Consider the following 11166-nt stretch of genomic DNA (forward strand, 5'->3'; position numbering starts at 1 on the left):
CCTAATGGACCTGCTTCCTAGCAAAAGCTCAGCGTAGCAGACGACGTTACGAACGACGCACAACTCCTGGGCCGGCCCGGATACCTAACGACAGGCCAGAAAGGTGATCCAGTCTCCAACCAAAAGGCCTAGGCCAAGGAGGGACGACGCTCGGTTTCGACTCTGACCCGCCTCTCCGACCAGAAGGCCTAGCCAAGGAGGGGTGACGCTGGCTTCCAACTCTGACCGAAAGGCCTAGCCAAAGAGGGGCGACGCTTGCTTCCAACTCTGACCCACCTCTCCGACCAGAAGGCCTGGCCAAGGAGGGATGACGCTCATTTCCAACTCTGACCCACCTCTCTGACTAGAAGGCCTAGCCAAGGAGGGACGACGCTCGCTTCCAACTCCAACCCACCTCTCTGACAGGAAGGCCTGGCCAAGGAGGGACGATGCTCGCTTCTGACTCCGGCCCACCTCTCTGACTAGGAACACACCAAACCTCTACCTGTGGCTCTTCTTCGGCCGGTGCGGTTGGAGCCAACTGGGAACGACCAAATGGGGACACACGCTCGGTGAGGACCCAAGAAATCAAGAGGTGCAGATAAGGTAAGGCGCATAAGTCAACCGCAATACCAAGGACCATACCCTGCGCACCTATAGGATAGTACTGTCAGGCCATATCAGAAGGGTGCTTTGCAACCTTCTAACATGGCAGGACATGAATAGTGTTATGGGCACCAACATTTGTCCTACAGTATGGTAGGCACCGACATTTGCCATACTAGAAGAACATGATGGAACCAACCACATGCATCAGCGTGTCAACAGTATTGTAGGCACCGACAAACCGTCTCATGCCCGATGGTGTGGGCAACAAGACTAGGTAGCACACACTCCCTCTCTCACTTGTAAGGTCGTCCCCTTTATCTATAAAAGGGGATGCACCCTCTCCCAAAAGGAGAACGATTCGATGAATAATAGACAACACATGGATCATTCTGATTCACTCTCTACTAGCTTTAGACATTCTAAAGCTACATAGAGTGCATGTTTGAATACCGAGCGCACGTAGGAGTTCCTGGCACTCTCGGCCCTCAGTCTAGAGTCTGACCGGACCTCTTACACCCCCATCTTACTCCCTCTCATTTGTAACCCCACAGCAAACTTCGAGCACCTAAGCTCAGGAATAAAGTCATCGACTGACTCAAACTAGACGTAGGGCATGTTCCCTGAACCAGTATAAACCATGTGTCATTGAGTGCTAAGCCACATCCAATCACAACGTATGGCAAAATGATAAATATTTACTAGTTGGTCACTTTTCGCATCGACAAGATGTTTCTCTATCTTATAGCAGGCTCGGGGACTAAGTGTGTACACTTCACCTTACGATGAATGTATAGTTTTTTCTTCTTACTGGTTTTTAGTTAAGCTGGGGACTAGCTGTGCGCTCGACTAAGATGGGAGTTGATTACCCTGATTAAGTGATCGTTGTAATTCTTTGATTCTAACACCAGGTAAATTCTTCACCTACTGTCAGGTTCGGGGACTACAATGTATACATTGCACCTTGCGGTGCATGTATCAATATTAACATCCTCTTTGACTAAGTCATGGATGATGATCATATGACTTCACCAATGAAGCCTAAGTGTATACACTTCACCTAAGGTCAATGTCTCCGACAAGCTCCGCTGCTGTTTTCTTCACTGATCAACTGGTCAGATCACTAGGTTCATGACCTTCATCGCCAACCAGCTAGTCAGACTATTCGGTGCTCACTTCACCACCAACCAGTTGGTTGGGCTGCTTGGTGCTTGATTCTTCACCAACCAACTGGTCAGATTGTTCATCGCTTCATCGCCAGCTAAGCTGGGGACTCCTCGGTGTTTGGATTGTTTGTCGCTTTATCGCCAGCTAAGCTAGGGACTTAGCATTCGGATTCTTCATGCAAGAGTTGCCAGCTAAGCTGGGGACTCCCTTGGTGATTGAATCTTGCTACATCTCATCGATGTGCTATCAACTTGCTTCATGCTATTTGGATCAGGATGCTGATCTTGGGTAGCAGATCTAGGGTCTTGATACGCACATGATAGATGATGTTGGCAAGCTTTTAGGCTTTATTTTCTTTGACCCTGCTACAAGATTCATTCTTCATCTTCCAGTAGGCTCAGGAACTAAGTGGCTACACTTCACTTAGCAGTGACAGTAGTGCTCTTTTCTTGATTTACCCTCCTTATTGACTAAATCATGGATGATTCCTCGCAAACAGAGTCCAAGGTGGAGAATTTTTAATTTTTTACCTTGAGCCCCTTACATCCTTCTAGCAAGCCTTACATGGCTAAGTCTGAGATCTGCGTACTAGTTAAACTAGTCGGCTTCGATTTTCACCGCTTCGGTCACCAGTTAAACTGGTCGGCTTTAACTTTTACCGCTCGGATCACCAGTTAAACTGGTCGATCTCAAGTTTTACCACTCGGATCACCGGCTAAACTGATCGGCTTCATGTCAAACTGCTTAGACTTGCTCAAGACGGTGGTCCTCAGCGGATACAAGGCGCTTGGGAACTAGTTGTGGGGGGTATAACCCCACATACCCACAACAATGGACATGGCCCACAGCACCAGGGGTGGTCTAGCCCATAAGAAGAAGGCATGTGATGCAGGACACTGATCGACATGCATCACATGGTTTTAGGAAAGAATCTTGAAGATAGAGAAGGATTTGTTCAGATATGATAGATATTGTACTCCTTGTAAATACTTACCATATACCCAAATAGATCTAGATCTAACTGACTTGTAACCCTACCTCCTAGACTATATAAGGAGGGCAGGGACCCCCCTCGAAATCATCTCATATTCAATACAATCCAACAAAGACATAGGACATAGGGTATTACGTTGATCAGACGCCCCGAACCTATCTAAATAGCTATCTCTACGCCCTGCGTCACCATCTGGTTCCAATTGCGCGCACCTCCACCAATCATCTACTACCATGGGTATACCCCTCGGTAGACTGCCGACTAGATTTTGTCGATAGTTTAAAAGTTAGACCGGTTTATTCTAATCCAGAGGAGAATTCTTGTTTGAACGTATGTGTACTTTTGAGGAGTGAAAGCATTGAAGCAACTCCTGATTCAATTTTTTGCTAAGTTTAATTTTGCTAAGGGACAAGCAAAGGTTAAGCTTCGGGAGCTTGTTGATGGTAGTTAACAACCATTATAAACCATCAAAGAAACATACATAAGGGCATAAATATGATCACCAATAAAGGTCTAGGGGTTTAAACTAATAAATTCTATGAGTTTTGGTGAATCTGTATTTTCTGCAGGGTTTAACCAGAAAACCATCAAGGTGGACCTACATGTTAGATTTAATTGCACTTATCCACCATGAAACGGACACTAGAAGGTTCTATAAAGGCCAGAGGACACCACGCCAGGGCAGAGAGGCAGAGGCTGCTAGTTGGGGCTGCTCGGCCCCACCTGTAGGCCGCCCAACCCTAGGGCCCACCTATCGGTCTCCGTGTTGCAATGTCAGTTCTCCACCACCTCCTAGGTTGCATCTACATCATTCCTTAAGTCGGTTTGAACCAAGGGCTCACGTTTGACGCTCTAGGCTATATATACCAACCCCTGCCACCCCCTGAGGCATCAAGCCATTTGAGAAGATAGAAACCCTAATCATCCTCAGAGCTCCATCAATTCTATGGCATAGCTAGTTAGGTTAGGTCTAGAGGGAGGCAAGCAGGCTTCGTTTGGATTCTCGATCGTGTCAAGAGCGTAGTTTGGTATAATCCTTGTACCCCCTCTCTTTTGTATTTCCATTATTTTTATATGCTTGCTACAATTGTTATGACAATATTAGTATTCATCTTATTCATGTTCTTTGTTATAATGTTCATCGTCCACTTTGATTATATACTTTGTATAGCTAGTTTATCATTATGTTTATGCATAAGTTTGCAAAGCACTCAGCTCCAAAGTACATGGGGTGAGTGGTTGACATTGTGTAAGCGTGGTGCTTATACGTTGTTTACCTACGGATACACCCTATATTCTAGGCAATGTTGTAGATCGCGGATGTGACACTCTATCGATGAAATATGGTTGGCAGTCTACCTAGGGGTATGCCCAAGGTAGTAGATTGTCGGTAGACAGATGCGCAAGCTACAAACAAGATGGTGATGCAAGACAAACACGAGGTTTTATCCAGGTTTGGCCGCCGTGAAGGCGTAATACCTACGTCCTACATCTGATTGTATTGTTGTATGTCAATGAGAGATGTTTTTTAGAGGGGTCCCTTGCCCGCCTTATATAGTCTGGGGGGCAGGGTTACAGATCTGGAAACTAATCCTAACTAGTTACAATTGCCATAGGAGGCCAGATAAGGATTCCTACTCTAACCGACTAGGATCTTGCTTGATCTCCAAATAGATTGGCCGAGCCACGCGTCATCTTCTAGTGGGCTAGACCCCTTGGTCCGGGCCAGCCCAAGCCTACCTGTAAGGGTATAGGGGTTAATACCCCCACAGCTAGTCCCCGAGCTCCATGTATTATGCTACGACACGCCGTTCGATCTCCTTCGGCTAATGTGATCCGTCTTCTAGTCATCCCCAACTGATTGAAACATTGACTAATCAAATGTGCCAGTATTCTGGTTAGAACAGAAAGCGGTAGACCATGATTATAGCCGAAGATTTCGGTTGTCCGAAGAATGCATGGTGCTCTAAAGAAAAAAGAAAAAGATTTCTATCCTTATCAAGTGTGCCCACTTGTATTTCTGAAAAGAAATGTAAGTGACCCTTGGACAATAGTAGTTCTGGCCAACATTGCGAGCGTAGGGGTCGATAAAATAAACACATTCACCACAAGGTGAAGTGTGCCCACTTAGTCCCCGAGCCTGGTAGTAGGTGATGTAGGCATGTGGTGCCAGGGTCTAAAAAGAATTTCCACTGAAGTTGAGAATCCAATCGTCGTACAAGCAATACGAGATGCACCGGTAGGTGCATCGTATCGATGTAGTCCCCGAGCTTGCTAGAAGGTGAGGTATTAGCCTTGTAGCAAGGTCTAAATAAATGCCTCTCAACTGTATGTGAGTACAAATCACATGTAGCCGAGGAGAGCGGTCTCCGAGCAATGTTCGGAGAGTGGTCGAGGCAGTCCCCGAGCACGATAGTGGTCTGGACAGTCCACATGCACGAAGGTGGTCTGGGTAATCCCTGAGCATGGTAGTGGTCTAGACAGTCCACATGCACGAAGGTGGTCTAGACAGTCCCTGAGCACAATAGTGGTCTAGACAGTCCCCGAGCACGATAGTGGTCTAGACAGTCCCCGAGCACGAGAAGTGCGGCGAAGGACCATATGCCACTTATACTTTATATATTTTTTTATTTATTATATATATATATATTTTTTATTTACTTGCTCCATCAAGTCCAATCTGACACGTCTGGTCAAAAAAAGGAGACAGGTATAGCACGTCATACTGTCTTTTTGTCTTTTCATACTACCTTCTTGTCTTCTCTAGCAAACAGTTGCATGGCACCTGTAAGTAGATGCATCAGCGTGGGCCTTCTCACACTTGCAACGAAGAGGTGCATACACTAGCAACTGAAGAGGCGCATATACCAGCATAGATCTCGAGGCTATGAAAACAACCGTCTGCGGCGCGTGCGCACGTCTCACAAGAATCTCGGGCAGACGAAACGGCATAACTCTCGGGTTAAATACGGTATAGGATAGGTAAGTTCCTTTTACTGAACCTCATTGCCATTCACAGCCGCAGCCTTCTTCTTCCTCTTACCAACCCTAATACCTCCAAAATCACCACCAATCAATCCTCCACCGTTTCTTCATTCATCAGCAGGTCTAGATTCATGGCGAAAAGTGATGCATAGAAGAAAGCAGGGGTCATGGCGAAGGAGTGGTGGAAATTGAGAAGCAATGAATAGACCATTGAAGACCTCGTCACCATGGGAGTACTCCACAACAAGGAGCTCGTAGGATGGTGTGCGCCGGAGGGCGAAGGGTACCCTGATCCACAACCAGGTGAGATCATGGTGTTCAAAGACTTCTTTAAGCGGGGATTTGGGGTTCCGGTACATCCTTTCCTTTAGGGGCTCTGTCTGTACTACAAGATTGGGATTTGCAATCTGCATCCCAACTCAATCCTCCTTGTCGCCACCTTCATTCATCTTTGCGAAGCATATGGCGGCTTCTAGCCCTATTTCGATTTTTCACCATCTTTTCTGTCTACGGAAGAAAGGAAGCGGCGGCTCAAAGATAGCCGGAGGTGTGTACCTCAACCTCCATGATGGAATGAAGGCCCAGTACCTACACTTCCCATGGAACATGTCGCTTCATGACTGGTACAAGAAATGGTTCTACATCCGTGAAGAGCCAAACACGATCACACTGTGCGACGTGGGGTTCATTCCAAAGAAGAGGACAAGCTGGTTAGAGAAGCCCGAGCACCTAGAACAGATTCCAGAAATATTTGGGATGATCCCATGGAAGAAACTGGATGGTCTGAGCATGGTCGGGAGCTCCATTAGCCAACGGATCTAGCCCTGCCAGAGGAGGGTACATATTGGCTACGAGTACCAAGGTAGCATAGACCCGACGAGGATGAGGCAAGAGGCGCTTGACAAGAATGAAGTCAAGGCCAGAATTGGAGAGCTATTTAACTTAGCTGATCCAAATTATGTCAGATTGAGCGACATCGAGCACTGCTTTCAAGCTCGCCCGACCTCCCCCAAAGGTAACTCATCTTGCCTTTTACCTGTAGTCTTATATTGTAGTAGAAACTTACTGTGTTATCTCCTATTTGTTTCCTAGATTAATGGTCAGGATAGAGCGACAATGTTTGTATCGCCACCCCCTGGTGTAGATTGGCCTCAAGTTGCTGACCCAACCACCCAGACCAGCGTCGGGGTCGAGGACATCTACTAGGCCGTGCTCGGAGTTGGAGAGGAGGCAGCGGCCAAAGCTGCTGGTAAGCGGCCGGCGGCCAGCAAGCGTTGTCAGGTGATCTTTACTTTGTCGGATGATGACACAGAGGAGGGAGAGGATGCAGACATCTTTCGACTCATCCCTCGAAAGAGGAGGAGGCAACTGGAGTCGATGGAGTAGGGTGGCTCCTCCGTGCCAGTGGAACCTATAGCGCCGACCACTACAGCGCGAAGGACAAGCGGTGGAGGGGTCAAGCACCAAGGCCTAGCGGCGGTGCTAGATATAGAGGGAGACCAGGTGTCACCCGCACAGCACATGGAGCAAGCACGGCCAAAGAGACGCGCCTTCACCACATCATTCCAGTGCTTCAAACATGTATGTATTTGTAACCTCGATGTAAGCTAGCAATTTGTATTGAATATGGTTGCCTTCTGAACTTATCTCGAATGTACTAGTTCGGCGTCCACCGAAAATCCAGACCAACTAGCCGGGAGCGGCATGGCCCCGCCAGCAATTTCAGAGAAGACTACCCAGCAGCCGGCCATCAAGGAACTCATAGCAGAAGGTCCGTCGAGGCCTCAGCAAACAAGCAGTCAGACAACAGTCCCCGAGCAGGGGGTCGAGGGAAGAGCTGAGCTAAGCACAAGTGCTTCGAGCGCTAAACCTACTGAGGGCAACACCTTAGCATCAAGGGTAACGAAACAGACCGAGGAGCAGCGGCCGGAAGGTGAGAGCACAAAGCACGTTTGTCGATGCTGTAGCTCGTGGGAAGGCCATAGTGATCGCAGAAGCTGCTAACTCCGGACCAGCGCCGATGCCCGAAGAAGAGCCCAAAGAGGACAAAGTAGAGGAGGTCCTGGGCCATCCACAGGACAAGCAACAACATGTGTATGTGTCATGTTGGCGGAATGACCAATGGGTTGTTCATGAGGAAATCCCAGAGGTCAAAGAGACTAAGAAAGTTGAACGAGCAGCAAAACGACTGGTGATAGAGGTCCAGGTATGCTTTGCTTCACCACCGGATCTTGCTGTCTAGTCAAACTTTCTTACTTAGCTTTTTGCACACAGGACTTAATGAAGACCGCAAGGTACCATAAGAAATGCTTCGACCAGATTGAGGGGATCACTGCAAGCAATAAAGAGCTGACGGCGGAAGTGGAACGCTTGCGCCACCAACTTGAAGCCGCCAACCATGAGAGGATGGACCAAGAGTCCCAGAACCAGAACATGGTCGTCCAGCTCAGTAACAAAGAGTAGGAAAGAATAAGTAAGTAGTCACTTTATCACAACGAGTGCATGACAAGTGTTGTTGCGTTGTTGGTAGTAATAGCTGTAGTGTAGGCTTAGAAGCCGAAGTGGTCCGTCTCCGAGAGGAGAACAGTCGTGCGGTCATGGAGTGTGACCGCCTGAAGGAGGACAACAGAAAATGGGCGCATGACCAGTCACAGCTCCGGGACCACATGACCAAGATGAAAGAGGAACTGAAAAGTAAGTTTTCCAAACCCCTTTGCTCACTTTTGCTGCCCGCCTTATCTTGTCGCGATATGACATTTTGATAGCTTGTGCGGTTTCTAGTTTTAAAAGTCAATGCCAAGAAGCATCTGGAGGTCATGATAAAAGACCATGATGGCTGGAAGGCGTAGTGCTAAGAGATCACCAAGGATTGGGACACATGGAAAAACCACTGCCAGGGGGTGGCAACGGGCATTTTGCCGGTCCTTAACCTCATCGATCCAGCGCTTATAGAAGACGTGCCAAGGACGCCACAGCTGGGACTGGTCGATAGATGCCGAAAGGCATGGGGATGGTTCCAGGAGTTCATGAAGGAGGCGGGTGAGTACACAGGTGCACATGTGCTAAGCATGGTACGTGCTCACTACCCCTTGATCGATCTCAAGCGCCTAGAGGCTGGATACCCAAAGGAGGTAGATCTAGACAAGGCCGAGGAGCTTCGGATGACCCAGCTGGACTTGTCGGCAAAAATAATTGGCGACATTAACCTGTGTGGAGGTGGGACAGCACCTGTATAGGGTATGCCATCAACAAGTCAGCTGGAAGTGTCATCATTTTTAAGCCAACCGGCGAGGCCTGCGGTCTCGACCAGCCAGGCATCGGTGGGGCCATCTTCTTTAGCTCGACCAGTACAAGAGTCCCCGAGACTCGAGCATGATGTCAGGCCCAGTGAGCAGCAGGTGTCGCGTGCCCCGACCAGCCAATAGTATAGGCTATAGCTATAGAAGATGTAGTTGTGTTATTGTAAACTTAGACCTTTTTCAGGCAAGCTTGTAACAACGTAACTATATATCAGCATAAGCTTGTTTGTTTTATAGAAAACGAATTTAAGCTTGGATCTCGGTTGGTGTAACTAAGTGAGAACATGTTAGCGTTCTGTTTAGTTGTACCAGTTTAGTTGACACGTCATCCTAAAAGGTTTGTATGGCCCTGGTTTGTCCTATGGTCGGAGTGTGAGGTGCGAAGCCTGTGCACACGTAGACACACACAAGTCAAACTAGAGGGGACCTGCCAATCACCCATAGCGTAGAAAGCAGATCCCATGCACGCGTTGGGAGGAACAGGAGACAGGGTCTGCTCCAAAAACCCAGGAAGGAATGGTGGTCGGTTTTGACTGGTTGAGTTAGAATAACAATAGTCTTCGAAGTGACACATTAGAGTGGTCAGAGAAATCATAATAGCTTTATTGAATTAAATCAAAAGTATAAGAGGAGTACATATCTTAGTAGTTAAGCATAGAAACGCCTAAGCTTGTCGATGTGCCATGAGTTGGGTACGTCTGTACCGTCTAGGTGAGCTAACCTGTAATACGTTGGTCGTGTAACCTCCTTGATCATGAAGGGCCCTTCCCATGGAGTTGCGAGTTTGTGGACACCAGCCCGATTCATCTTCCACTTCAGGACCAGGTCCCCAACCACAAAGAACCGCTCCTTAATGTTCTTGTTGTAGTACCTACGCAAAACAGCAAGGTATTTGGTTGTACGTACTCAAGAATCGAGCCGCTTCTCTTCTGCACTATTCACTTCTAGCTCCCGCACTTCATTGGCCTTGTCTTCGTCGAAGTTCTCTACCCGTGCTGATCTAAAGGCTATATCTGCTGGGAGCACTGCCTCAGTGCCATAAACCATAAAGTATGGTGATACGCCGGTATTGCGACTGGGCTAGGTTCTGAGGCCCCAGACCACGGCTGGTAACTCTTTGAGCCACCCTCCGAGAGCTTTGTCATTTTCTCTGTACATCCTCTTCTTAAGTGCGTCCAAGATCATAACATTTGCCCACTTGACCTGTCCATTAGCTCTAGGGTGCGCCACCGAAACGTATTTTACTACTATGCTCCTTTCATCGTAGAAGTCCCAAAAAGCATTCCCAGTGAACTTAGTACCCAGATCAGTGATGATGTTGTTGGGTATGCTGAAGCAGTGGATGACCTGGTCGATGAACGTGACAGCCTTTTCTGAAGATGCCTGTACCAGAGGCATGTACTCTATCCACTTAGAAAATTTGTCGACTAGCACAAAGACACATGTAAATTTCCTAGGAGCCAGTTTGAAGGGCCCGATCATATCCAGTCCCCAGCATGCGAAGGGCCAAGAGGCTGGTATTGTCTGAATCTCGTGTGCTGGTATGTGGATTCTCTTGGCGAAGAACTGACAACCTTCACAATGGCGGACTAGCTTCTCTGCATCGGCTACGGCTGATGGCCAATAGAACCCTGCTCGGAAAGCCTTGCCAACCAGCGTTCTCGAGGCCACGTGGTTGCCGCAGGAACCAGAGTGGATTTGGTCCAGGAGATGTTCACCATCCTCCAGGGTTATACACTTCATCAAGATTTCCTCTTTTGCGTTCTTGCGCCACAATTTGCCATCGACGAGCAGATACTGCTTACTACGATGCCTCAGGCGTTTGTTTTCGGTCCGATCGGTGTAACCGCTACCATCTATCTGGTACTTGATGAAAGGTACTCTCCAGTCAGGCTCCTTAGTGGTCGAAGGTGGTTCGATGGTGTTTGACGCTGGAACCATAGCCACCAAAAGCTGGTCTAGAGGCTTGTCGACCGTGGGATCTTCCTCTTCGATGGAAGACGTGAGTAGGTCTTGAACAAATACGCCATGTGGGACTTTAGCTCGGGATGATCCTAACTTTGACAGCGCATCTACTGCTTGATTTTTATCCCGAACCACATGTGTGTACTCGATGCCATAGAACTTGCCTTCCAG

This window comes from Miscanthus floridulus, chromosome 7 (genome assembly GCF_019320115.1).
Source record: "Miscanthus floridulus cultivar M001 chromosome 7, ASM1932011v1, whole genome shotgun sequence".
Taxonomy (NCBI): Eukaryota; Viridiplantae; Streptophyta; class Magnoliopsida; order Poales; family Poaceae; genus Miscanthus; species Miscanthus floridulus.